The 7,108-nt window shown below is 42.8% G+C and overlaps 1 protein-coding gene across 5 annotated transcripts in view; it reads left to right on the top strand.

Annotated features, from left to right (window-relative positions):
• Positions 1–7,108, top strand: part of LRP1B (LDL receptor related protein 1B) — a 638,345-nt gene that overhangs the window by 110,496 nt on the left and 520,741 nt on the right. The window lies entirely within an intron of this gene.

Here is a 7,108-nt window from a genome sequence, read left to right as displayed (position 1 = left end):
AACAGTGTGATGTAAACGATGGAGCAGGAAATGTCATCTTAAATTTGTTTACAGTATGCTGTAAGTCAAAGCATAGGAAACTGCTTTAATAACAAGCAGTTGATAATCATGTTAATTAGGAAATCACAGAAAAAAACTGTGCCACTTGTGTGATAATTGCCTTATTAACACTGCATAAGACTGTATTCATTTTTCAAGGATTATTGTGGAATTCACATTCACATGTGCTTTTGCTAAAATGGTGGGGATTTGTTTCATTATAGGTGGAGCCTTGGTGGTATCCCTGGGAGGAGATAGCTGGTAGGGTCCTTAAAAATCCCTGCCAGAATGGAAATGCAATGAAGATCAATATCAGATCTTATCTGAATAAATATTTCTGAATTTTACAGTTGCTACCTGGCAAACTGTGCTTATGGAATAATAACTTTACAAATTGGAAATCTCTTCCTCATTCATCAAGTGTAACTACATTAACACTGCATGAGTTCGTGACCAATTTTTATGCATGAGTCGCTGGGCGCCTTGTGGTTTTGATGGGAAATGGAAAACTGAGGGCTCTCAGAGGGGACTTGGATTTGAAGGGAGAAAAAAAAGGCAATATTTGATTTCAAAAGGCTGAAGTACAAATAGAAGCAACACCAATGCTTCTCTTCCCAGCTGAGCAGCCAAACAAGCTGCTGAGTACCAGCACATCATCCTCCAAGAGCTTTGTGCTGCTGGAGCTGTCAGAGGGCACAGCAGTGATGCCCCAAAGCCCTCTGTGAGGCCAAGACTGCTGGGGATATGGCAGAGGATGTTTTCCAACTCTGGCATCATGGCAGCACCAGCACACGCTGCATCTGCATCTTTTCTCTCACTCACGTGAATACAAAGAACTTTGCAGGTGCTGGAAGGTTTTGGAGAGGGTGAAATTGCTGTGTTCAGTCCACCTCACATGTTTCCAGCAGTTAGTTCAAGCTGACACTGGTAGTTCTGCTGTGAAGACCCTGCTAACTGGAACCAGCCCAGCTCAGTACCTGTGTGCCTGATGGAGTGGCTGTACCTGAGAACCAGGCAGCAGCTGAGAACATCCAGTGCTTGTTCCATTTCATCCGTGTTTCTTGATTCCCTTCTTCAGCTGTACTTACACAAGGGTAAAAGCTGTGTTCCTAGAGCTGTCTGGCAGCTCAGCTTTCCAAGCTTGGGGTTTTTTTTTAATGTTACTTGAAGCAAAGTGCTTCCCTTTCTGCCGTGCAGAGCAGAATGGCAGCATCCTCACACACCCACACTCATGCCATTCCTGTATCATCCTTGTGGAGACATCCAGTCTATGGGCATTGGAACAGTTGGAGAGATCCACGTGGAATCTTCCACATGGAATCTTCTTAAATGGAAGCTGAAGGCTGTACTGCTCTGGCAGATTTTGGGATATATATTTTTTTTTTCTCTGATCAAGACCTAAACTTGATAGGAACAGTTGTAGCTCTGCCTGCAAGCAAAGCCTCCTGTTCCCATTGCAGGCTTTCAGCTTGATGGAGGATCATAAGGAAAGGGAGCCAAGGAAATAATGAGGGAAAGGCCTGACATGTTAGGGAAGGTTTGTGCACCTCTTCATCTTTAGACTTTTGCCCTGGGTTGCCACAGATTGTCCAATAGCATTTCCTTCCAGAAGTGGATCATTCCGTCACTCTGACTCCATGGCCTGACATAAATCTTGCTTGGGTGATCAGACCCTCAGAACCAAGGGAAGATGCTTTTCTGTGATCTTTTTAGAAGAAAGAGAATTTGCTGCAAGAGCATGGATAATCTAACCAACATTAGATTTTGTCTTGAGCTTGTATTGCTTGTTGTCAGGTATTTTCAGTAGTCCAGGGTGAGTTAACAGAGTTACTTCTGGAGAACAAGAGGGCATCAAGGCCCTGGAATGGCTGCTTTTAAAGGCTGTTCTGAGGACTTTGGCCAATATCCTGTGTGTGTGTGTGGAGTGTTCAGTCCTTGGCAGCAGCCACTGATTTTTGCTATTCATGTTGGCAGTTGTGTCACCTGATGACTCAAAAGGGATTTTCTCCCTTCATCTGTGCTGGCTTCCTTCTGTTCTCAAAATCACACCTCTCTTTCTCACTGTCCTTTCCCTGTGTTTTTCCTTGCTCTGTCCCTGCTGTGTGCCCTCTGGAATTCATGATGGCTCTGCAGTGCTGTCCCAGGGCTGAGAGGAGAGGATGTTTTCGACAGATTCCTGGAGAATCATAGCAGGAATGTGCAGGATGTGCTCCAGATCTATGGTGCTGGGGGCTGTTGGGAGAGCAGGGTCTATCCTGCATCTGAGGTGTCCAGATGGGAGAAGCCAATGGTCCATGCTGGTAGCCAGCACCATCTCCCCTCCACAGAGAATCCCACTGCTGGACTTCTGCTGGGAAAGATTTATAACCCCTTCAAAATAACTAATAAAAAAAAAAAATATTTTTGTAGGTAAATTTGCCACACTTAAAGCATGACTTCTTATCGATAATCAGATCTTAATCTGCTTTTGCAGAGTCTGCCTCTGTCTGAAGCATTTGTCCTTGGCCATGGTCCATCCAGTGCAGCATCCTGGCTGCCTGGATTTGATTAAGTAAGATGACTTACATCTTCTTTACTGTGTAGTGATACTCTGATCTGGACACCAGCTCAGCAGACTCTGAGGTGTTTTATTGGAGTCAGGACATGCAAAAATGTATTGCTGGACTGCTTAGACAAAGCCCTTTGGTGAGCTGAAAATGAGGAAGGAGCAGGAGTTGTTGCCTCAGGGCTGTGATTGACTGCTCCATTATGAATCAGCTGGAGTGACTGGAGCCACTGAGATGTCACAGTGCTGAAGCTGCTCCCTCGCCTTGCCTTGCAAACACAGCCAAACATAGGTTTTTCAGCTGTTTTATGATTTTACCATGTTGATGCTGAGCAAGGGGAACAGGCACAGATCTCATTTCCTGTTGTTATCAATAGCAGTGACAGTTCATAACTCCCCAGTGAGTTAGATAATACTTTTGTTCATTTTTTACTTTCATATAAATGAACCAAAAGAACTGGCAATAAGCACACAGTAGGCAAGAACATCCTGATGCACATCACGTGCAAAATTTATACAGTAGTAAAAACAAGGGAATATTCCAGTTTAAATTCACTCTCTACTTTGATCTGGCTCACCTACATGGCAAACAATATTTCTTCTAGCTATGAGCTAGATGTCACCTTTTATAAAGATATGAGGAAAACCAGTAATTGTTCCAGTCAACTATGACATTTGTCATATCCCATTTAGTGAACTCAACCTCTTTACTCATTCACAGTGGTGTTTGTGAAATCCTTGATGTCTGACACATTGATTTGTCTGTGTAAAAAGCAGAAATACCTGACACTTGCCACAGAACAAAGTTTCCCAGCAGGTGTACAAGCTGCAGGTCCTTCAGGGCCACATGGTGAGTTTCTTTAGCTGCAAACCAGAGAATGCATGGAGGGGGATAGGGGAGGCCTCATCCTGCCACATCCATCTTAGGAACTGGGAGCTGGCAGCAGATCCCGTGTCTGAGCAAAGCCTTAGAGCTCCCATAGTCCCTTACTCATGAGGAAAACTGTTTATCTAAGGCATTGCCTCTCAGGTGAAAAAAAAAAAAAGTGATAATATATAAATGTTGGGATTTTGATTTATTAATATAACTGACTCAATTGATGTTTAATATCTCATTCCATGCTGAACAGAGCCCCCAAACTCATATTGTGCTGCTTATCTAAATAGCAAAATACATTTTTTTCTGGTTTAAAGGTCTACTAAGTAGATATTAGCTGATTTTAAGATACACATACTTCATGCTCTGGTGTAAAGAAATTGTATTCTTCCCAGTTCTGTTTGACTGCAGTTCTACAGAGCAATGTTTCTTCTGCTCAGATAATTTTTTTCCCTTTAAATGTTTAATCTGGGGATATTTTTTTTTCCCTTTAAATCTTTAATCTGGGGATAATTTCTTTTGCCTTTCAATGTTTAATCTGTGGATGTCATTTGACTTCTTTCTCCGGTTAGGGCACCAGTACAAGTCATGCTGTGCAATGCACATTTTACATGGTATTCTGCTTTCACAAAAAGCTAATGAACATGAGCATTTGGGATTCATTGGAAATGGTCTACTTAATGTGGTGCTTCTGTAGGAGATACAGTCCTTTCCAAAAGTTACTGCTTCTCCAGTCCTTGCAGCTATTCCTGTCAGATACACAGGGGAGCCCTGGCAAGGACATGGAGTACACTGGCTTTTTTTAGTGCCAAAATGACTCTAATCGATCTTATTTATTCTTTACACTAACGTTCAACAGGAAGAAAAGCTCCAAATTCAGACTTGTGGCAGCAACTTCATTAGGGCATAAGGAATACAGAGAACTTCAGTGCTTGGGACTCTTCTTAAGAGACTTTTCAGAGTATTTCCATGTCAACAGGAGTCTAACTCTGATCTCATGCTTTCTGAAGCCCACAATGACTTTCCTGTTAAATGCACTGTCTCAGCATTGGCTGTTAATAAAGGAGGGTGATTGTCCTTCATACTAAACCTTTCTGCCCAGATCACTGTAAAAGTGGTATTAGTGTGATTAAGAAGATCCAGGCCAAGACTATTTAACTGCTTAATCTTAGAAATGAGATAGCACAGATTGCAGTGTGAAGGCCTGGCCTGCAAAATCAGCATAAGAGGTGCTTTAAAAAAAAAAAAAAAAAAAAAAAAAAAAAAAAAGTGTTTTAAATTGTCTTGCCTGTCCATGAAAAACATTGGATGAATGCATTTGTGCCACTTTTAGAGTAAGAAACAGCAAGATCCCCATCCCTGGAAGTGTCCAAGGTCAGGCTGGATGGGCTTGGAGCAACCTGGGACAGTGGAAGGTGTCCCTGGCAGGGGATGGAACTGGATGGTGTTTAAGGTCCCTTCCACCCCAAACCACTCTGGGATTTTGCCATGCAGACAGACCACATCATCATCTGCTGGGAAGTTTTCTGGGCCCCTCTCAGAGGGCATTTTGGGGGACAGAGGTGTCACTCAGCAGTTATGTAGCTACTGTGCCCTTAAAAGGGAGCAGATCATGGCTGTTCCTCTGTCCCCTTAAACCAATCATTGGTGGAACCAGTACAGTTTTAGGCTGGAGGGTTTGTTCACCCACTTTGAATTTCCATCCACTTTAGATACCCAAGCTGTGTGCTGCCAGCTCCCTGAAGAATCCCTTGTTCTTTAATGTATCAATCTTGATAATTCCTCTGTGAAGTTAGGAAAAGCACAGAAATTTTAATTGTGGCATTAAAAGCCACCTAGATCCTTGTACTGAAATCCAAAGGTACCTGTGAGATTTCTAAAAAAATCTCCTCTCAGGAAGTCTGACAGGGAACTGCATCTGCATCCTTTTCATTACAGACTGCTGCTGTAATGATTCAAGCATCTTCTCCTCATCAGGGACAGTGTATTTACCGTGCTATCCATTAGGGAGATGATTGCTCCTGGAAGAGATGCCAAAATACCACTGTTTTTGATGTGTGAACGTTCACAGTCACCTGTATAAATAGCAGTAGGCTGCTGGAGAAAACTGTATTGATGCTTTCTGCTTTTGCTTCTGGGATTTGGTTTATTTGCCTTTCATGATCAGTGAGAATTGTTGTAGAAGTGCTTCCCCAGAACAATGCTGTGAGGAGCAGGGGGGCAGTGAGTGAGCACCGAGGTCCTGGGGGGCTGAGCTGTCAGATGGAGCTGATTTCTGTCTGCAGCTGTGAGCTTAATTTAAAAAATATTCGTTGTCTGCACGGGGTTTTATTTCTAGAGCCATGGTTTGAGGCGGAGGAGGGGCAGGGATGTGAGAAGTGTTATCAGTTATTGTTGCCCTGATCGCTGCTGCAGCGGCAGAGCAGCAATAGATGCCAATGGATTTCCGGTGGATAATTCAATGGCAACTTTCTTCTGAGCACTGCAGCGTGGGAGCCTTTGAAAGAAAGAGGTTAAGAGACAAGTAAGTAGGATTGGAGTGCTATTATTACAGCTATTTTTCTTTACCTCTTATACATGTCATCCTCTTTTATTAGGAGCTGACTGTTGAACCAGGAAAACGGATGCTGCAGTGTACAAATGATGCCTAGGCAAGGAAGGATCACTGATAAGTGATCTGTAGTATATTGACCTTTCAGAAAAATTGAATAAAAATACACCTGCTGTGAGACTTTCAAAAGTAAAAGATCACCTACATCCTTTCATTGTGCAAAGAGAGCATGAGTGCCTCTAGCAGTGACATGGAAAACAAATCCCCACCGTCCCCACCGTAACACCCCAGCCACAGGAATGAGATCACCAGGAATTGTCTCTCACCAAAATCACAGCTCTTGACATACCAGGGAGCTGCATGGAGAACTGGGAATACCAGAGATGTCACATTTGAGTGAACACTTCCATGTCCCAGCTGTACAACTCTTAAGCTCTCCATATGCTATTCAAATATCAATTAATGTTTGCTGTGGTGTGTGGTTTAACCATATATTCAGGGCTTCTTTGTTCACTTAGCAGCAGTGAGATGTCACAGCAACATCTACTGAGAGACCAAGGAGAAAAGTCAACTTTTAAGTGCAGTTTTGTGAGCTACCAGTGTTTTTGTAAAAATTTGTACTGCCCTCTGCCAAAATCACACTCTTGTCTTTCCTACTTCTCCATACCCATAATCACCCAACCTTCCTGTTCCACATGTGAGGTTACTGTGTTTGTCTTAAACAGTAATTTTTCATAGGTTAGAGTTTGTAAACACCTTTATTTTTTCCTCCTACCATGCTGTTTAGATGCATTTGATGTGAAACCCACCTTCCTTGTCTTCATGAAAAAGGTTTGTGCATCCTGCTCTGCAGAGTCTGTTAATCTCAGCATTCTGAAGTTCTCGACAGGAAGGTTTTGGTTGAACTTGTGCTTGGTTACAACAAGGAATCTGGGGGAAAAAAATCAGCCAGCTGGTCAGAGCTTGGTTACATCCCAGTTTTCTGGTACATTATGAAAGAATTCTCTTAGAGCAGAATTTACAGCAGTGGAGGTGTCCTAGACCAGCTGAATTTAGGTTGGATAGAGGAGGTTTTGGTCAGACTTATCCCTTTCTC

The sequence above is a fragment of the Agelaius phoeniceus genome, chromosome 7 (assembly GCF_051311805.1).
Source record: "Agelaius phoeniceus isolate bAgePho1 chromosome 7, bAgePho1.hap1, whole genome shotgun sequence".
In the NCBI taxonomy this organism is placed as follows: Eukaryota; Metazoa; Chordata; class Aves; order Passeriformes; family Icteridae; genus Agelaius; species Agelaius phoeniceus.
Note: the sequence above shows the minus strand (reverse complement) of the source record. Positions and strands in the feature narration are given on the sequence as shown.